At 37.4% G+C, this 22,715-nt stretch overlaps 1 long non-coding RNA gene across 1 annotated transcript in view; it reads left to right on the top strand.

The window, feature by feature from the left end:
* LOC106498198 (uncharacterized) overlaps nt 1–18,192 on the top strand; it is a 98,298-nt gene extending 80,106 nt beyond the window's left edge. The window contains exon 3 of the long non-coding RNA XR_001294911.2: nt 18,158–18,192. This is a non-coding gene — a long non-coding RNA (uncharacterized lncRNA). The remainder of the gene's footprint in view (nt 1–18,157) is intronic.
* The last annotated feature ends 4,523 nt before the right edge of the window (nt 18,193–22,715 follow it).

The following is a 22,715-nucleotide window of genomic DNA, read 5'->3' on the forward strand; positions in this document are numbered from 1 at the left end:
AAAATGTGGAGGTATAAGTGGATTTCTTCTGATTCTATGGTTTCCTAATTTTTTTGTGGCAACCTGATAGTGGGGAAGAGTAGAAAATTGCAATATTCTTCCAAAGAAGCCATAAAGAAAAGGCTTGTTAGCTGTTATATTAGTTTATATGTGTATTTCAGTTAGTGCAATAGCTGTTATTTTGTTCTACTTAACAGGAATTGGATAGGAAACATCTGAAAACTAGAAACAGGAATTGCTAAAACCACTCTGAGTGAGGCTGTAATATATTTCTCCCCTCTCTGGTGTAGAGAGGAATCTAATAATGTATTGTCTGTGGGTGACTGGAGAGGATTATGCCCATAAAATATTTGGGACTACAAAGATGTTGACAGCTATGACTTGATAAAGGACAAGGATCCTGCCCTTAATGTCTATTGATGTTGGCTATGTTTGTTTATTCTTGTTTGTATTTCAGTGTTACCTATTTGTCCTAGCTTTAAGATAAAGACCCAGTCAGGCTGTATGCTGTTTAAAGGAGGAGGGGGGAGAAAAAAAAAAGGTGGCAATCCCTGCCCCAAAGAGCTTGCAAACTAAATAATTCAATGTAGCATATGTTGGACATGTTTTTGGAGTATGCTAATTATTTTTCTCATCTTATGTCTTTATCTCAAGTGAGTAAGCCATTTGTGTTTTATAACACTGTAGCTTGTGAAGTTCCTTTCTGTAGTTAATGATTCATGTAAGTGCTAACATGCAATAAAATGAAAATTCTTCTCTTCAGTTCACAGTGAGCTCTGGCTATTTTCTTCTTTCTGTTCTGTAGACCCTATTTTGAAACCTTTACTGAGGTACAGAGGTTTGCAATGTGCAGCAATTCTTTATTGGTGCACACCACAAAGATTCTTTTCTTCTAAAGGCCCCTGTCCAAGTTATGTTTAGAATAAATATGATGGTTCAAAGGATGATATGAGAATAGTTTTCTGGCTTGCTTCTTTCTGATGTAAAGAGTGATTACAAAGGTGACCGTTCTGAAGAGCAGTGAAATCTTGTAATGTCCCTTTTGATATACAAAATTGTTTGGAAAGCACAAGTTGATTAGTAGAAGGAAATTCACAGTAATTGTAGTGAAATGAAAAAAGGAAACAAGGGAATAGCATTGGAAAGAATACATTTAATTGCATGTAGTTAATTGATGTATATTTCAATCAGGGGAAAAAAAGGAAAGGAGCATACTAAATAGTGTTGATGTGGCAATTGCACTAAGATGATTTGCCCAAATGACTGAACTTTGTGTTGGTTTTAAACTTAAAAAAACCCTCATGTGAGCTCTTTCTAGCTGCTTCTGAAAATGGTCATACAGAACTTCACTGTGATCAGTCAAAATGCTCAGCCCTGTATATCTACTTAAACTGCTGAGCATAGTCCTTCATGACATGTTTTTGTATGTTTAGGAAAAACAAGCTTTCTTTTCTAGCAATATTCTGCAACCATTTTATGTGCAATACAAGTTTTAAGAAAATCTGAACCATCAGTATATGAATAAAGATGTTATTCATTGCAGTTTAATGTTTGCATATGTAAAGGGCTGCAACACTCTAAATAAACTCATCTTCTCAGCTGAACAAGCTTTTGACATATCAAGTTCATTATCTGTTAACAAATTACATGTACTGTTTTTTTAAAACCATATTGTATTGCAGAGGAAAAGTAGAAGCTTGCTGGAGCCAGGATTCCTAGCCCTAATTCAGATGCTTTTGTCTATAAACTAGTAATCAGAATATGCTGCCTCATTAAAAACTTGAAGATCACATCCTGTTGCTGATATTAACCTGTGTTCTGTGCAGGTAGTAAGGTTTGGACATGAAATAACCTTTTTAGTTGCATTTTATACTGGAAAAATTCATACGGGTGCTTTCCATTTTGGATTTAGGGTTAATGCAAGGACATACTTCCAGCAGTGACAAACAAATGAGTGTGATGCTACATGATGGGTAGCTATGGGAATGCACTTTCTGAGATAGGAGGGGATTTTGTTCTTTCTGATACCATCTAATAAGTGCATCATGTGTTTTCAATGTGGTAAAGCAAAAGTATGGTACTACTACCTGGAGATGGTGGAATCTAAATGTAGTTAGATGAGTGGTTGCCTGAGTACTGATCTCGGCTTGTGTGCAGTCAAGAGACCTGGGGACTATAGTTACCTGTATTGATTGGAACATTTTAAAATTTACAATGCTTTCCTCCTCCTTGTGCCTTCTAATTGCTTTTAATCCAGAGGAAAAGCCCTCTTGAGACTGGAACAGAAATTAGATTTGGAAGGATATGTTTACATTCTGTGGACATACTAAGCCTTACTTTAGACACTGCATAGTAATATAGGTGGAGCAATGCAGGGTTCAAAAGACTGGTAAAGGCTCTGGTTGCCTGAGGTGAGCTCCACAGTTACACTGCTAGCCTTGCCCAAGCAGGGAGCAGTTTAAAACTGTCTAGGCTGCAGTAGCACTCCTAATCACAGCTGAAACTCTCCCAAATCCCAGAAGCTTTTTAAAATAGGCCCTGCTACTAAATTTAAGGCTAATCGCTAGACTGTGCAGGTGTGATTTTGATGCCTGTCCTGGCTTATGAAGGTTGAAAGTCTGGATGATCAAGTCTAATTCTGCTATAGTCCATCCCCCCCATGGCAAGTGTTTCCAAAAGGGTTGACTGTGAGAAGTTGTTTTCTTCCAATGGACCAACTGTGGTTTTTAGCAAATGCTGAACTAGACTCATTGGGGGACATACTAGGGAATATATGTGTTCTCCCCTGTCTGCAGCACAAGAATACATTGAGAATTTTTAGAAGTTGAGGAGAAGGAGTTTCTTAGCTGTGTAGCAGAGCCCTGGAGGAATACCAGCCGATGCCACCAGAAAGCATCTTGAGATGCCTGTGGCAATGTAGTTGGCTGCCAGCTGCTTCCCCTCCCACTTCCCTCCTGTTGGGCCTCTGCAGCAAACAGTGGACTGCATAAATATATGCTTAATGGAGTATTTGGTGAAGTAATTTAAATAAAGGTATGGCTCTTTCTTATCAGTTCTTTAGAGAAGAATATTGTGGAAACTTCCAAGTGTTAATAGATTTGAGAGCATGTGGGACTCTGGGTATTATTCATTAGAATGTTTCCCAGGTCAGCTAAGGCAATGAAAAAAGGAAAAAATAGCACTTAACTGTTTGCTTCAGTGTTGATATGAAATTGATTCCCTTACAATTGCTATCTTATTCTCCAGGAAAGCCTTATCTCATCTGAATATGAGGCTCCATTTTTTAAAAAAAAAAAAAGGGGGGGGGGGGCCTGCTGAGAGACCCAACAGTGAAATCTGCACTTGCAAAGCACTGCTGTGCAGGTAAGTTTTCAAAATAAATATCCTTCTCTCTTCATATCATCCTGTGATGTAGATCTGGAGGAAAACTGAAAATACCTTATGACACAGTGATGGGTTTGTTATCTTTCCCATCTGCTCAAAGAATGAAATATGTCAAAATGATACAGCTCAAAAAGAGTTAACTGATACGTCAGCCTTATATAGAAACTATATGGAAGGGCAGGTATGTTAATCCTTGTGCATTCATTTGGATGCCACCCATGTCATCTTTTCCTTATGGGATGTCTAGCTTGTGCATGAGGCAGTGTGGCACTGTGACCTCTTTTCTGCTTGGGATCACTCCTGCTGGGTGCAGCTAAATGTCTGAGCGTGCTGGTGGCCAGAGAGAAGGACATGCCACAGCAGTGCATGATCCCAGGGGAGCGTGGGCTCGCGAGCGGGATCGGGCGGTGCGTGATGTCAAGGGAACATAGACTCCGAAGCAGGATCAGGCAGTTTTGGGCTATGGCCTTTCCACCCCTCTCAGGACATGACATACTTCAAGTGGGGCTTTGAAGGGTGAAATTTCACAGCGTAAAACTTTAGTGTAAAAACCCACCCATCAGCTTTCAGCAGCAAATAGCCATTTGGATTGAACTTCTGGTCAAGGTGCCTTTTCACCCTGTAGGCCTGTAGTTCTTGTGAAACTGGACCCCTTTGTGCTGTTAAGGACAAAGGGGCAACTTCAGAAAGTAAGCCAGGCAGTTATCAAGTTCCTCAGTGAAATTGCATTTGCCCTGAGGCAGTGGGCTCAGGTTGCAAGATTTGAATAAAAATAAACAAGAAAATGAAGAATTAGATGTCAATGACCTTAAATTACTGTAGCTTCACAAAGTTGATTTGATCTATTCTTAATCAAGGTCCCACTACAGCCTCAGTAGCTCAAATAATTCAAATTATTACTGTAAAAATACTGTATGAAATTTGACAAAAACATTTTGTGTGTGTAAAAGCTTTTACTTAACCTTGCATAAAGAAATGGGAGGAATAATTGTTTTCCTTCTATCCAAGACTCTTACTGATAATCCAGACAGAACTAGGACATGATTCCTCTTGGCAAAAGAAATGAACGAGTTATTGTCCAGGACAGATAGTTAACTCCTCCATGTAAAGAAATACAGGAGGAGTTAGATGACTTTTCTTTGTGCTTAGCAGAACATACTTTTTCTTTATATCTCACTACTGCTAAAAAAAAAAATAGTTTACATTTTCCTGCTTTCATCTTTGTAATCTCAGCATGGTTTTGTATAAAAAGACTTAATAAATCAATGATTCCCATTTGATAGCAATTTCTGATAATGTCTCATCTTCACTCCAGGGGCTTCCACAAATATAACTGTGGTTTCCAAACAATGGAGATCTGATGAAATTTTGGGTTCTGTGGGTATCTTTTGGCAAGTGATGCACTATTCAAGTGTGAGTAACTGATCACATGGAAATAATGAACAAAATATTGCATTTCTTATTCTGTGGAGTATGTAAAATCTTGGTAGCTTTCAAAGGAGGATATCACTCTTCCTTGTAGCTGTGGACTTTAAAAGGTTCATTTCCTTCTCCTTCTGCCTCAAAAACCATCTTTATTCTTCAAACCTAAGGCAGATATTTATGTTTCTGGGTTCTCTAAATAGGCCTGATTCTCAGATCTGTGGCCTCTAAATTGGTGGAATGTCTGTACCTTTGAGAAATCTGCTGTTCTTATTTTAAAAAAGCTAGATAAGGACAGAAGAAACAGATACCAGCCTTCTGAGGAAGGAATTGAACCTGGAAATAAACTTGGAACTGTCTCTCAGTATCTTTTAGAAACTTATCAGCATGTCCTTTCTCACTCATGGCTATCACTTGCTGTGCTGGGCAAGAAAATTAGGAAGAAATTCTAAATGGCAAACACTGGGAAACTAGCCCAGGAATTTTAACCTACAAATACAGAGATACTATTACCTCTCTACCAGAATGTGTTTCCTTTACTATAATACTACTAAAGTTTGCCCAGGCCTACTATAATACTGCTGTAACTTTCTTTTAGTATGAAAGATCAGCCATGCTTTGGTGCTTTTCTGTTTAGGGAATTTTGTGTCCTGCTATACCAGTGTCAGAAAAGAACAAGCTCATTGGTGGAATTTGCTTCTGTAGGTGTGTTCTTCTTTTAAGGTCTAATTTGCTGCGTTTTCTTCTCTTTTTTTAGTAGAGTTATCACAGATGGACATCTAAATAGTAGCATTTTCCTATTCAAATAAGAACAATATAGGAATGTCCTAGAAAAACAGAATAATTAAAAAGGCAAAGTAAATTTGGATTCTGAAAGATAATTTATGTTCCATGCGTCTCTCTGTAACCTTTGTAATATCGCTCTGATGGCATGCCGTGTAACTCAGTGGAGTAATCTTTGGTTCAGGTTGGTATAAGTGGGTAGAAAGTGACTTATTTTGAGCTGCCCACAGAAGTGGGTATAAATCAAGGAATTATCAAGACCAAGGAAAAGAAAATTCCTTTTCAGGTCCCAGAGTGCCAGTGCTGAAAAGCCTATTATAGTGGAATTTCCAGCCATATTTTACAGACTCAAGAGGTTTAGGTGTTTTGGATACATTTCATATCAGCAGAGCCTGCTTGGCATGCTGTCTGCTCCTGTGGCAGCATTTAGTTTCATGATAGCATTTTACAGATGAAGTGAGTTAGCCTCAACAACTTTGTTTTAGCAGTATGATTTCCAAGAGGAATATCCCATTGCTATTTCCTATATCCGTGGGTCAGCGACTATGCTGAAAATGGTTCAGAGGGACGTACAAATCTATTTTCCTGTAGGCTATAAGCGTCAGCTCAACTGCTGGCCACTTTAGATAGGTGTAGTGTTACAAACACTTTAAGTTTGTGATAGTGAACTAGCAACTTGATTACTTATCTTTGACTCCTCTTTCTTTTTTTCCCTTTTTAATACTTGGAGATCATCAGTTGAACTATATGGGCTTTCAGCTCACAGAGCCTTGGGGAAGGCATACTATTAATGGAAGTTCAGCAATTATACTTTATCGTGAGACCTGGAGTGGTTCCTTTGTGGTAGTTACCTTAAGAAGGTGCTCACTAGGGGATCCACATATTCTTACTTAGACTTCTGAGGATGGTATTTGCTAACAGTGCCAAAAAATCGACAGGTTGACTGTGTGTGAGCAGAATTTCTGAACAGGCAGTGTAACCTGCTATAGTTGCATTTCTTTTTCTCTATAATCAGCAGTGTCTGCAAGCATATTTCTTTCCCAGTATTTTGGGTCAGTAGACCCACTCTGAGATCCCAGTTCTTTTCTCATCTTTGCTAGGATTCATATGGCATACTTAATGATGCATCATCATGGAAATGACTGGCCCCCAAAGGGACTGTGAAACCTGTGATTCCTTGCCTTCTTACTCCCTCCCTTTTCTCTCCTAATCCATAAAAGTGTTTAGCCATGACAGTATTTCTATTCAGTTCATGTCCCAAAAAGTCTCGTTACAGTTAGCTACAAGGTGGTAGTGCTGGAGCTGTTGACCGCACCATTATTAGGTGACCTCTGGCACTGCAAAGCTAACTGAGAAGTTAGAGACCATAAATTTCCCATGTGTTGTGAGACAAAATGGAAAATCGCTTTCAGGAACTACTGCAAAGCCTTCCACAAATTCCTTCCCTTAAAGGGAGAGGAAAAATTCAAGTAGTAGTGGCTGACTTCCAGCTGAGATAACTTTGGAAGGCTACTGCTAGGAAGAAGCAAGAGTTCAGACCCTCTACCAGATTGAAAGCAACCTGGCTGTGAGCAGCTGTTGAACCTGGAGAGAAGATCTGGGCACTTGTTAAGCTACTGAAGGGTGGATCTGACAGCTGTGTCTCATGAATATAAAAACATACAAAGAATGCAGTCTCTTGAGAAAAGGAAAGTCGAATATTCATTGGTTCTTTCTAGTGACTTTTTAGTGCCAAAGTGCTTGATATGGGATGCAGTTAGGGATATTAATAACAGGAGAGGATTAATTGCTTATTGTGAATGAAGAAGGGTTATGTTATTCAGAAATGGTTTCTGCTCAACTGCTGGAATGTGAAGATATTAATTTTTCTACCTCGGGTTTATTTCCCAAGATGATGCCACTAAAAGAGGTTTTCTCAGGTCTGAAACCAGAATGTTTTTGATCTGTTTGGTAACCTTTTATCAAGTTAATTTTAACATATATCCCAGGCCTTGTTCTTTTACTCATAGAAAGAACTGGTTGTTCTATTAAGTCAAAATCAGTCTCATAATATGATATTCTCTTACTAAAAATGTCTTCTGATTTAAGAAGTTGCTTGTTGGTTTAGTTTAGCTGCTCAGTAGCATAAGTGAGGATAGTTCTTAGATAGATGTTGGCTGAGGCTCTAGTGCCTGTCCTTCTGTGTTGGACTCAGTTGATTTCATACTTATGTGAACATTCTCTTTTTGCAGAGAAGCGCTGATGTTGTAAAGCATGTCCCTTATCCTGAGCTCCTAATCAGTGAGGAATTGTATTACTGAGGCAGAAATTAGCTAGGATTCAAGAGTTATGAAAAGGGAAATTGTCAAAAACAAGGAGGTTTTCTCTGAGCACAAGTAACTAAGTAGTGTTCATATAATAGCAATAAAATATGACCTAGTGATGATAAATCTGCAAAAGGAAATGATGTTTGGATATGTTTCCCATTTTCTTACTGTGATAGAGGAAACTGCAAGAAACTCATGGCTGTCATCACAAAATGATTCTTTCTGCTTGTGATTGCTCTGCTCAGTATTACCAAAAATTAAAATTGGTTTACTGAAAAAAACCTGCTATGAACCAGTCACAGCTCACTCATCTCCAAAACAGCATTTTTGCATAGCCTGAATCTCAGCAATGTGCACAGTAAGGGGAGGGGGAACAAGCAGGCCAGTGAGAGAAACTGCTCCATCTAATTCACGTTGGCTCCATCTCCCCATTTTTACATGGAAAGAATATAAGTTAGGATATCTTGCCTTAACCCTTACCCTTCTGTGTAGGAGTCACTTATAAGGGAGTGCAGTAGCCACAGTGATACTGACCTGGCATCAGAGCATAGGATCTTCGTGATGACCAGCTCTGCTATTTAAAATGTGTGAGGTGGCTCTGTCTTGTCTTGATAGAATCAGCAGGGAGGGATGTTTATTCAGCCATTCCTGATCTTCCTCAAGCTGCATTGCAAAAAAGAGCTTGATGAATACTTCAAAAAATAGCTACTAAAATTGCTGCCTCATAGGTATAATCAGTATACCTATGGTATACCTATACCCATATGTATAACCAATATTCTGCCAGTGGGAGAAGCCTTCCTTGCATTATTTGTAAGACACTGACTTTCTTCCTTGTGAAACCATGAAGACATGTTTCTGTATCCATCACCTCTAAATTACATATCTATGATTATAGTTTTGGTCCTCAGGTGTGCACCTACCCCTATCTACTCTGCAAGATGCAACCAGGATATTCACTGTGCCATCTGGTTTGCCATGGAATTTAACATGGGTGTGGAGGGAGGGAGCTTCTGTGAGGTCTCACAGAGCTCTTGATGCAGGTGATTAAGGGATGATGCCTGCAGGGTCCTTCATGAGTAAACCTGAACTCTGTTTCACACAACTCAAGCCACTTTTTATATTCTTGGAAGTTATGAATCTGGCCAGAGCCCTGTTAGGGCTCATTAAATTAGGGCTGAGCACAAAATGAAGAAGTTCAATCACTTGGATGTGCACAGAGACTGAACAGTTCTTAATTCTTGGTTTTAAATTATGTAAGGTGTATTGTAATGAAAAATGAGAAAGCGGAGTGAAAGGAGTTACAGCTCCCTATTTCTGATCCTGAGTTTCCTACAACAGATGAGACAAAATTGGAGAGTCTGAGTCAGGCAGTTTACTGGGTAGCTACAGATGTATGTAGAGCATTGCCCACCTAGCAAGCTTAATATAAACCTCTGCACACCATTTTCCAAAAGCTCATAATTCAGCCAAATCAAAGCCAGGTTTTTTTCCAGTAATGCTATGCTTCTCAGTAGGGACTATCATGCTGACAAATTGCGACTTTTAAATCTTTAGCTGTTTAAGTTAGAATATTGCCCCAGAAAAATCTCTGCTTCTTCTTGTAATGCAAAAAGTATTATTTTTACTCTCATCACAATAAAAAGTGAATGAAGTATTTTACTTAAACTACAGAACAGATGCTAGTAAATTATTAAATAGAAATCATCCTTGGATGGAGGCAGGAAATAGAACATTTCATGTCCTAAAAATAGTGAAAACAGTTTGGCAGCCTCAGTTATAGTAGCTACTGTTGCTCTACTGTAGCAAAATATACGTAGCGCATATTTTCATGCCCACTTGGTGCTACACATGAGTAGGGCCACTGCTTAAATAGAATTATTCTCACAAGTAAAGTAATGGATGTATTTGAATAAGGGACTAGGGCTGCTTTTTTGACTATATAAAAATCCCAATGTATTTTATTTCATACTCCCAAATTCTTTTGTTAAAAAATGACAGAGCTTGAGTATCTGTGGCACATCCTTATTGTTGTTGCTCACGCTGAACAGTGTTTCAAATAAATATTCATGGGAAAGTCTTTCTCTTGCTCACTCTGAATCCTTGTCTGTTGTTCTCGGGTTTGGTTTCCAGCATGGTTCTGTGCGAAGGCTAGTACAGTTCTCGCCACACAAACCCTCGTGTCTGTGGGAATGCAGCTGTTTTGCACTTAGTTTTTCCAGAGAAAGACAGTCCTAATGCACCATATGTGAGTGTGTGCATGCTCACATGTGCCTGCACCCACACAGAATGTGTGTATGTGTAGGGGAACGCATGCACATACATGTACATAAATGTGTGATCACTCTGTTTCCATTGGTATCTGTCTACATGTTCCTAAATATTTACAGACAGTATGTGTGAATCTACTGCATATATGTGTGGGTATGTGTACGTACACACGTGATGGGATATCTCCAAAACTGACACTTGTACTGGTGTGCAAAAAGGGAGCATCACACTTGTCCAAGGAATCCGTTCTCTGTTTCACTATTTGCACTGTCAAATGTGGTTGTGATTAATTAGGGAAACAGCACATCCTCCAGATAAGTAATTCTTACAGACTCATAGTGGACCACTTTTTTGGACTCCAGAATGCTACTATTAACATGGTTCACTTTCTGCATACAGCAACAGCTGAGTTGTAGGTTCATAATGCGATGAAATAAAAAGTATGTTTTGGTGACCAGCAATGGACAGAAAATTCCCTTGGTGTGCAGCAGGGTAGTGGGGGTAGCACTTAAAGCTAATGCAGACCTGAAATAGCTTCTAGTAATAGTGGTATTTGTACCTTTAAAAATAGCCATGGTAGTGAAAGGACCTAAGCAGATGCTCTGTAGATGGAAGTAATACAATTTAGTAAGATTTTGTTTTATGAGAATAAGCGTGATCACAAAATACATGTGCCTATGGGTATGTAGACAGATTAATTTAAAAAGTAGATAAAACAATTTCTGAAGGCAAAAAGTATAAAGTGACACTTCTATTACATTGATTGACATTTCATTATTTAAATGCCTATTATGCATTTTGTGTTTGGATAATTAGTTGTCAGTTTCCAAAAGCAATTACATTTAAAATGTTACTGCAGTCGTTCAAAGGGAAACTTAGACTTTTTATCTTGTGGCTGAATTGGTATTCAGATCTAAGTAAAGGCTTACCCAAAATGCATTTTCCCCAGAGGGAAATGTTTTCCTCAGAGGGATATGCATTAGGAAACAATGGGCAATACATGGGCAGGGATCATGTCTCTTGGAAAAAGAAAAATAAAGATTTATAATCAAGTCAGCACATGCTGCCATGCCAAGTACAAAGTGATTTTTTTGAGTTAGATTACTTTGTCTAATCTTATACTACATCAACACATTGTCAGTGTCTTAAATACCTGCAGCCAGTCTCTCTTGTATGGATGCAAATGGTTTTGCATCAGTTCTTGCAAAATGATTCCTTTTACGTGGTTCGAATGTGTCCCCAATCCTCCACCTCCATCCTGTATTTGCTTAAATTATTCTACTTTTTGGCCTTTCGTTTCTAGGGAAGACTCTTCAGTGCAGGCTTATATGTAACAATTCAACTAAAAGATACGAGAATAAATGTGGAAAGTTAAAACTATCATAATAACACTTATCTAACAAGCTGCCATGTGGTGTGTGGGCCCAATCAAAGCACAGCTGAGGTATAGACCCAAAAACAACTGCAGGGAAGTTTCTGAGAACTTACTCATAACAGGTTTTGGAAAGATGCAATGGTGGACTGGCACTGCATGCTCAGTGTTCAAATTCCCTTTATGCAGGAGTAACTAAATGACGATTGCACACTAAGGAGTGCTCGGTGTACTGGCGGCATGACCGTGAAGGTGTGTACGCTGCTCAGAAACGCCCAGCTCACTGGAACAGGAAAACAGGGAAAGTCAGAGCTGCTGTACATGCAAAATGCAGCTTTCCATCTACTATCTTACATAGCTGTGTACAGGAACAATTTTCCACATCTTGCATTTTTTTCTGAGAATTCAGAAGTTGTTCTGTACTAGAGTGGGATGAAACCAAAGCCCTTCAAAGCTTTCTGTGAGAAACGAGACAGGAAGAATGCCCTATGGTAAAGACATTCACCTACAGTGTCAGAAGTTCATGTCAAAGCCACATTCAAGTTGGACTTGTATTTGGCTTTTTTGATACAATTACACTTTTATCTCTCCTCTTGGAACTTTCTGTTTTCTGCAAACTGATATTCATTGGGCCAGAGAGCACAAGTGAGATTGGTAAGAGTGCTTACAGGAGATGTCTAATGTGAACACTCAAGTCCTGCATCCTTGAGGTATAGAAGATTTCAGGACTGTCCTAATAATTGTATGGATTTTAGAGTATTTTGAAAAGGAATTGGTTAAATATGAAGGGCCTCTGCCTATGGTATTCTTTTCACTTAACACAAAATGAGGCTGTCTTTGTAGTTGAGGGCAGTAGCTTTTAAACATCATGCAGTGCCACAGAACAGAAAATGGAAGTTTGCTAATTAAGGTTGTGGTGTTTCTGATGAATAGACTACCCAGCAGTGTAGTGAAAGGTTGTTGCTGGCTGTTATATTACCAGGCAAAATGCAGTGACATTTTTAATGTTCAGATCTGTTAGGACTTCAGGTTTCTCTCTCATGGGAAAGGTGTTTGCATTAGTTCTATGTACACTGTTGACTTAGTGCTGATTCGTAAGGATGAATAGCTGTTTTGTTGCTCCTGGATTTTCCTTGGAAATATGCTTCCTAAGGACTTGGTTGTGCAGTTGAATCTTTCTGGGCAGAGCTTTGAGCTTCCTTCAGAACTGCATGCCTGAAATCTAAAATGAAGCTTCTTGCATAGATTTTTATTGTAGGACTGTGATCTTACCTGTTTTTCTTATAATGTCATTAAGGGAGGATAGTAGGAAAGCAGGTGAATATCTAAACTGTTCTTAATTACTATTTATAGTGCCTCTGCAAATGATTTTAGCTATATTCCCACTTTATAAATGACATATGTAATTGGGTTAAATGGAGTCACACACAACATTTGTTGGTCAATTACCTCTTAAATTATGTATGTTTTCTTAATTAGAAAATGTGATTTTTCTTCCACACAACGCTCTTTTCTAAATATGTATTTAATATATCTGAAATGATTACTTGTATTTGTACACAGAAGCTAAAATGAATAAAATTCTATTAAGTGCATACGCTTCTATAATGGACCAGACACCTTTATTTCTGTCTGTATGGAATATTCTCTGAATTATGGATGGAGAAATCAATGGGTGTACAATCCTCAGACAAGGAGATTCTGAAAACCAAATGTGTTCATGCCATCAACAAAAAAACTGCATGTTTGTTAAGAGTAGAAAATGGGTGTTAAAAATATTCTTCCAAGTATCAGTTATTTATGAATTTATTATAATTCTGGTAAGAATGTTTAATTGTCTTGGAATATGCATTCTTGCATGACACCCTTGGATACATATAACATACGTGAACTTTCATTTTACAACAACTGACACCCCCTGAAGACATAAACTAAAAATGTTAGTGCCTCTAAATTTGGTTTCCCAGCAAAACAAGGTGAAAACTAATCTGAGGAAAAACAACACACATGATGTGTATGATCACTCTCTACTCCATGAATCTTATCTTTTGTAATGTCCTTGAAAAGTTGCAGAGTAAAACTCTGGATTCTTAGTTTGTGTAAACCGATGTTCCTCTATTAACAGTACTGTATTTATGCTGATTTGCACCCAGTAAGTTAGTAGTGGATTCTTATTCTGGGCAGCACTGAAACAAATGGTGAATTCATCTCTCTTGTGAACAGCATTTAAACATGTGTTCTACTTCATACCCATTTTAATGTTTTGTCCCAGATTCAGATTTAGACATGAATTGTATCACTAAATAGCCAGCAGTAAAAATTGACAAATTGTTAGTTTTACTTTGTAAAAGTTGTATAATTTTTCCATCATGCCACTTTAATTATACTTGAGTTGGCAACCTAGCCATATCCAAGCCACTTGAAGAAATATTACGTATTTTATTTTCCATTTCAGTGCAATCTATCACTTTACCAGACTCAAATATCTGCATTATTATATGAGGCAGAGAAGGGCTAAGGGAAGGAAAGCTTGCAAATTACATTTTACAAGTAAGATTCTAAATATGAAATCAAATGTTATTTGTTATTACAGGTTGACTCTTTGCCAAGAGCAAAAGAGGTAAATAGTGCCATAAAAATTTAATAAGTATTATCATAATCTATTACATTTACATAAAATACTAGGAAAGCTACAGCATGGAGTTGGTGACTGATTATGTTACCATTATGTCAGATTATTTTTTTGAGATGAGCAGGGAGTTTCCACTATACAATTTATACTTAAGTTTTTCAGTTGTTGTCTAATGCATGTCTGTGTTTAGAGTCACTCAAAATTGTACCCCCTTGGTCTCTTGATAATCACTTGCATCAGCATGTGCATGTCATCTGGAAGAAACTTTGTAATAAGTTTGCTTGGTGGTCTTTGAACTGTATTTCCTTGTTTTCTTCATTCTTTTCCTCATCCTTCTTTCTTCACCACCTCTGATAGGGTTGGGACTCATCTGTTTTAGGGCCTGAGAACAAAAGAATACTGTCTTATATCTGATTGCCTGTTGTTTTAAAATACTTTCTTATCAAGTTAATATGCCGTTTCATTATCCCATTATCCTTCCTCTACAGTATATTAAATATCTGCCTTAAAGTTTTATGGAGACAAAAGAGAAAATGCAATGAATTAGACTCCGCATTCAAACTCTTTTTTTTTCCTTAAGTGTGATATAGAATTTGTTTTACTGTAGTGCTATAGGTAAAAACCTTGTGCCTTTAAATCACAAGGAGGTCTTGCCAGTTATTTCAGTGGAACTAATATCTATCGGACTGGCCTGATTTTCAACATTTTTGTGCTGAGGAAACTTACTTACAAGGAGTTACCAGCTTCTACTGCTGAATGTGAATTTGAAAAGAAACTGTATTCAACTGTATCCAAATTCAAAGTATTTGGATAAACTTTTTTTCCTTCCTTGGATTTGCTGCTGACTTCATTGCTGCACTGTATTTTCTGCTTCCTGAGTGGATGATCAGGTCATTCTACTGAGGCTACCAATTTCCCTTGGGAACTTAAGACTGTGCTGTTAAATCCACACTTGAGTTTACTCCTATCCTGATGACGGACGTGCCTTCAAATTCAGCATCTATTTTCTTTCTTGTCTAGATTAAAAAAAAAAAAGGGGGGGGGCAGCCGTCAAGTTTCTGCATCAAATGGAAATGATTTTGTAGGATGTAGTGCCTTGTCCCATGTTATTAGAAGCACTGTGCACATAAGCTTTTTTATAATCTCACCTAAAACACCATTTTAAAAGCAGCCTGTTTTCAGGGCCTTCCATACTCCACTCTGTTGGAAGCCTGTGTCATAACATGACTATGGGAAGAATGAAAAAACTTCTAATTTCTTGTTGAATTTTATTCATGATCGTTTTGTACCTATTTACATTTGTACTGATAAAGATATTTAAGCATATAATAATATTACCCCTCAGCCTCCACTTTTACTGACTGATCAAATCAATCTCTTCTAGATTCTGTTCCTGAAGAGGTTCTCCATTCCCCTCCCCACCTAAGCAGGCCTTATCTACACTTGTTCCAGTTCAGTTTGTGTATTTGGAAAGCAGTGTGCTAGGTCAGATCTCATCAATGCTTGAGCTGTACTAGTATTTCCCATGAGAATTTGAGGCCTCTTTTCTTTATTATAGTGATTACCAGTGTGTGTAAAAGTAACAATAAATATGATATTCTAAGGAGATGATACTTTCTTTTGCATATCTGCAACCACATTGCCTTGGCAGTTTTGATTAATGAACAGTCATTCTCTACCTCAGTCATCTCATATTGATGAGTTCCCAGCATCTAGAAGAAGCTAAGGGTATTAGACCAAAAGTTTTTGACCTTGCACATGGTATGTTTGAATTCCTTACCACTTCTGTTTCAGTTTTACAGCATGATATGCTCATCCTCTTGAGTACTGACAATATATCTTACATGCTTGCTGGCTGCAAATTCTGTTAGAGCATTCCTACTTCTTGTTTCAGGACCATGAACAAAAATTTAAAGAATCTTATAAGTCCAGTCATTAAGGTCCCCATGAATAGCCTGATATTTTTCCCTTTCAGCACTACCCACTGTGTTTCTTCTTGATTATTTTTAGTTCTATTGCTAATTCCTATCATATCCAACATCATGTGGCACTGTAAAATAGTGATTCAGGCAACTACAGTGTCATTAGTGTGACCTCAATAAAATACAAGAGTTTAAAACAGATCTTGAAGGAAGAGATAATGAAAGCAGTTGTAGTGCTGTTATAATTGCTGTGGTCTAAGGATGTGTGCCAGAAAAGTTGTAATTAAAGAATTAAAGAAACAGATTAAAAAAAGGCTAGAAAATGAAACAAGGATTTTTTCCAAAGATAGACTGTCTGAATAATCAACCAGCTTTCAGTATAATTGATTTTTCTAAGAAATGTGTTAGATTTAATCTGTCTGGACTTCAAATGTTTTTTTGACTCCTCTGTCTAGAAAATCAATTGTCATTTCCAAGTCAGCCATCGGTAAAACCACAAACCAAGGAGGTTAGAATTGCTTCCTGCTTCTACCCTTGCTTGGGAATGATGGAAGCAGAAAATGACTCTAGCTTTCAACCTACCTTCAGGGAGGAAGGTCATGTCACTAGTCACTGCCACTTCTGACACGTATAGGGTCCAGGATCAGTACAACTTATTCCTGCTTACAAGTGCCCATTTCACTATTCTGGAGGGACTACTCTTAACATTTCTGGCTAATAAATATATCGTAATACCAATGAGCAACTTAATACTCCGTGCTAGGCATTTAGTCATATTCATGTCAGAAAATCTGCTTTGTAATGAAAATAGGGACTGCTGTTTCTCTATGTTTATGCTGTTGTCCTAATTTTTTCTTATTTCTGGTGTATTTCTCTTGCTGCTGTGCAAGAAAGGAGTCCTAGCATAGCCTCTGTCCCAAGCCCATCTTCACTGTGTAATTTCATTTTCAGTGTTGCTACTACTGACTCATAATCAAAGAAAAAGTGACTGAGAAAGGACTGCAGGAAGCTACCTCACCCTTACTCAGCTATAGATAAATTATTCATGGAAGTGTTTCTCTAGCCTGTTTTTTCAAAACTTCTAGTGATGAAATCTGTGTCCCACCTTGGTGAAATATTTCATTTTTTAGATACACTTATGGTTAGGAAGTTTTTTGTCTTAGCATGTAATCCAAGTGTTTACCTCAGTCTGTTCCTGTCACTTTTTGGTCTATTCCCACTGAATATGGAGAAGAGTTTATTCTCTTCCTCTTTATGGCAACTTTTTAATTGTTGAAGCTGTCCCCTTAATCTTGGGTTGTCTAGACTAGTAAGAGGTTTTCCTGTTTTACCCTGTGCATGTTCCATCTTTTCTAGACTTCCGATTCTTTTGATGCACTTCCATGTATTTCCTTAAATACATTCACATCTCTTTTCATGTGGGATGTCCAAGTCTTGACAAAGTACTTCACATGAGGCCTTATTCATGTTGTGTAGAGTAGAAGGGCTACTGTGATTGTTCTATAAATAATACTTCTGTGCCACGTTAGAAGAATTATGCTCTTCTCAAGCATAATGTTACCAAAAATAAGTAAATAAAAGACAGCTTGCTCACTATATGACTTTCAAGCTTTTTGCCAAGATTTACAAATACCACACTAGCAGAAATGACTAACATTAAATTGCATAGCCCAAATCCTTCAGATTTACCGAGGACCCCAGACTCTGTTGCTAGATGCTGTTTACAGTCCCAACAATTTGTTTCTGGTAATGAAAACATTAAGAGATGCAGTGTAGTACCAGACCTCAGTAGATAAGTAAGATTAGTTGGCTCAACATTTCCCTACCTGCCAAATCCTTGATCAATACTGTTATCAATAATTCCATTTGCTGGCATTAAAATGCAAAATCTCCAAGAGCTATTAGGACAATATAGTGTAACTTTTCACTAGCAAATACAATTAGATAATTTTATTACAAGAAAATGAACAAATACAGAAGATGTGATGGAAAAGTGAAATACATTGTATACATTGCAGCAACTCTTAAATAAACATTTCTGTTTCTTCCTTTCCCTGTTTCCCAGAGCTTCTCCGTGTTGCAACAGCTGCAGATGTAGGAATAAGTAAAAACTGTCTTGGTGAATGGTTTATTGGCAAAAAAAAAGTGGAAAAATCCATTTACGAAGGTTAGTACTTTTTTGAAGTGTACCAATGTTTATGAAAATTCTGTACATTTTTCCAGAAAACAAATTAAAAGCAATACTGTATATAGGAGCCATTATAAATTTTCCTTCTACTGTCAGGTCCTGTACTGGTCTAAGAGGAGAATTTCCTTTACTCTTAAATTTTACTTGTAACAAATTCAGTACTTGTACCAGCCACAGATTTCTTGCAACTTAGAAATTCTTTCTTTCTGTTTTATCCCTTCACAAATTCTCTATTTTGGAGAATGAAAGTTCACCAAACTATCAGGTGCATTACAGCTTGTACAGCTCAGTGGTTCTTTTGTTGCCAGTTCCTGTCTTTGCTCAGAGAAGCAGTGTTGGTTATCCACTAGAGTCCAATGAGAGTGGTTAAGTCAAGGGCTGTCAAGTGCAATGTGATAGATTATTTTCAGTTCAGGTGTTTGCCCTTGGGAACTGGAGTGAATAGAGCCTGAGCAAAAAGAAGGCTGGAGGATCTGACCCTACAGGATGCTAGCCTATCCCTGCAGAACTCATTTATTAACCTTTGGGGGGTTATTAATTTTATCCTCCTTACAGACACAGTAGTGTTAATGTGGAGGTACTTAAAACTTCTGAGTGACACTGTTAATCTACACAGTTGAAAAAAAATCCCTCTGAGTGACCCTTGCCTCCCATGACCTTTTCAGAAAGTCCACCATCTGCAGGTTTCCTACTGAAGTGGTGAGAATGTCCAAGATGTCTAAGACTTGCAGGTTTATTTACCTCTGGCTCTCCCCCAACATCACTCTCTGCAACTTAAGGTGGTATTAGTGACTAAAGTGCTTTAAAGGGGAAAGATAACAAAGGTTTTAACCTCTTCTTTCTTGGAGTACTGCAGTTATGAGCCTATAATTTTTAAATTGTTTAATATACCGAACAATACCTAAATAATTGATTAAAAACAAACCTGTTAAAAGAACAGTGTTTCAGTATGAAACCACTCTTGGATATATATTATACATTTCTTAAGCATATGTTAGTATTACTAGAATCTGTCTCCTAGAAGCAGACAATATTCTGTTTGTAGCTGTGTACATTTAGCTGGGAGTTTCTTATTCTTTCACACTGGTGGTGTTTGTAAATTACTCCATTTTTGCTACTTTTAGAGCACTGATTTAATGGGTCTCCCCTACTAACCAATCACGTCGAAGATATGCCAATATTTTTCATGTGTGTTGTGAAGAATGTTGGAGAGAGAGAGAGGGACGTGCAATGAAAATTTAGCAAAACCCTCAGGAGCACTGAGAGAAGAAATATAGTTCCTCTCCTGGCAAAAATGTTGAGCACATAGAGGATGCGCCTACACTAGCCACACAGTCACTGGGTCATAGCCTAAATCCTCAGGCAATGCTTATGTGAGCTAGTTACTACTGGACTGGGTTCCATCTCAAAACTAGGTTTTTAATCATGTTCAACTTGTGCAAAAAATAATCTGGCTTTGAGCGAATCTAATAACTCAAGTCTATTATATAATAAAGTTGTGCCAAAATATGATAGGTGCAGTCTTACAAGGTGCTGAGCTCATTCCAAGCATAGTTTACGGCTTTCAATTCCCACTGCAACCAAAGTTGAATAGCTGGGCTCCACTGAAATGCACTCTCAGCCTCAACTTACTTTTGTTGAATTTTTTTTTTTTGTTTGTGAATAACTCCATTTTTTATTCCAAATACTTAATAAACACTGTGACAGCACCTTCATTCATGGCCTCTTAATCTTTCATAAGATTACATCTTGATGTGATTCTTCAGCCTTGTTCCTTATTACATTTTATTGCATCTACTTCATTCTATGTGGACTGGAAATAAAATAAACTCAATGAGCAAGTTTCAGATAATCCTTTGCTGTCCAATCTAATATTTTGGACAGTAGATTAAAATGCATGATTTTATTATACTATTAGCTGACTTCTCGTAGCTAAGCTGAGGTAAAACTTTAAAGTGTAAATAAAATGCAAAAAATTACTATCAGATAGAACAATATAACCTCAGAAATTAGAATTTTTTCCCCCAAGTTCACTGTCTAGCAGTTGCAAGAATTCCTCATATGGAAAAAATATTCTATGTTCTTCTAATAGCTTTCAAGCCCTTCTGCAGGGAGTTTATATATTAATTTCATATTAGAATTCACAAAACCTTGCTGTATAGAGATATGCTTGTATTCTTCCAAAAAAATAGGTTAAGTAAATTTAAAGACATTTTTTATTTCTCCAGCAAAATAGTAATATCAGCAGTCTTGCTTGCTTTGTTGTATTAATGCCAACTGCCCTCTCAATCATGAGCAAATCGCTAAATGTATAACAGCATCTATTTACTTGGAATGGCAATGTTTTAGCTCAGATGGGAGAGAACTGTTCTTTATTTTTTTCCCTCCTACTGTCTGAAAAGAAATTAATTGTATTGTGTGTTGCCGTAATAGAAACACGTAAAATTACACCCAGCAATAAAGCAGTGGTGTGTTTTTCAGGCTCAGTGTAAAGGTATTTAGCTTCTAGTTTGCAAATAAATTGGTTTTCTCACTTCTGTTGCTGGATGCCAGGATTGTAACAATTCAGTCAAAACAAGGCCTTTTAATTACTGCACCTTTGCAATGATAGGATATTAGTGTCAACAAAACTCTTGACAGATCACATGAGAAATTCAATAGAATAAAAAGTTCAATCATCACTAAAATGTGAATGAAATAGATTCAAAATCTGATGGACCTGTCATAGGAAAAAAATTATTAACTTGATTTTTATAGCAGGTGCTTGTCCTTATGTTCTTACTATACTAGTGACAAATGTATCTCGCGTACCAACTACTATTCTACAGGAATACAAAGGGGAAAAGGAAGGTCTGTTTTACACTGGTTTGAAGTCTCATTTAATTTATACAAGTGCAAGGGAAGTCAGTGAGTCCAGGAAAACTCACTGTCTTGCAAACCTGTGCAAGCTTTTATTGAATATTTCTGCTGTTACTCCATATAATGAAGCAGCATCAGGATTTTAAAATGAAAGCTACACCGTACATGAGGCCAAATATAGAATGAATAAGAGCTTTAATGAATTTTGCTTTCTTTTCTGCTTTTGAAATGCCCATAAAAAATTATAATTTTGTTATATGAAATTGCTGCTCACAATGTGTGAATAATTCTTGATCTGTTTAAAAAAGGTTTTTATGAATATTCAAGACTCAGTTGGTTTTTGGATGTGTTACATGGCATATTCTCATAACAGAGTTGGATAAGCATTGGATTCTGATGTAAACAACCATGTTTACACATTTTAATTTACTGTGAATATAGACTTCTGTAATGCACTAGAATACCAAAGATAATGATGATTTTTTTTAAGTGACTACAAACAGTGTTCTTGCTTTTGGGAAGGCTACACTTGTTTAATTACACCTGTAAGAAAGCAAGAGATACTTTCTTTGCCTTTGTCAACTAGTTTTCAAAGATAGTAAAAGGCTGAAAAGAGAGAAGAGTTGCAATTTCTAGAAAGTAAATTGTACATGATGAAATTCTGGTTGTGCTGAGTAAAGGAATTTATCCTTGAAACGTATCTATGGTTTAGCCTGTCATCAGTTCTAGTGAAAACTTTCACCTAAAAGTTTGTTATATAAAGAAATCTCTTGAAGGGAAACGATTTAAAAAAAGCAATGACAGAAAAACTGTCCATTACATTTTCAGAGTGTATTACTGCACAAATATAGAGCAGTACAAGACAAGTACACCTAAATGCATTGTCAAGGTGCCAGAAGAGAAAATGAAAAACAGAAGAAAAGCAAAACTTTCGTTAAGCATGACACTTGTTGCCAATGGTACCTGCCATGTTGTATTTCTCTCTGAAATACCTACCTTATATTCTGCAAGCATACAGGGAACATAAATGCACTTGCATTGTTCAAACTGTGATGCCGTTTGTAGAGTGAAAAAGCTGAATAAACAGGAATTTGTGCTAACACTGGCTGTTGTGGAATGAGAACTAGTTCACAGTGATGGTTAACCATGAACAAGTGGGCTCATTGCCATTGCTTCTTCTCTATTTTGAAGCGCTAAGTCTTTCTCTGTTCTCATCTTGCATGGTCTGCTGAAGTCAAAGTTATCAAAACCTTCAGAATGGCAAAGAGTTGTGATATTTCAGCAAGTGTTGCTAAACAAGTGATGTTTACAGAGATGATTTTTAGGAAGCCTGGGACAGAACAGATTATTAGAGGGGAGAAAGGTCTAACATTGCAGAAATGGACCTATGAGAAAAATCAGGAGGAACTTTGAAATGCTGAACTAAGCAGAGAGTGATAGATAGCCACAGACTAACCCTTCCCCTTGCAAAAGCAGAACAAGTTTGTCTTGAAAGGATGGAAGAGGGAGGCTAACAATTGAAGCCTGGATATTTTATTGCCAATGACTTCCTTAATTTATGTTCACAATGACTTTT

This window comes from Apteryx mantelli, chromosome 4 (genome assembly GCF_036417845.1).
Source record: "Apteryx mantelli isolate bAptMan1 chromosome 4, bAptMan1.hap1, whole genome shotgun sequence".
Lineage (NCBI taxonomy): Eukaryota > Metazoa > Chordata > Aves > Apterygiformes > Apterygidae > Apteryx > Apteryx mantelli.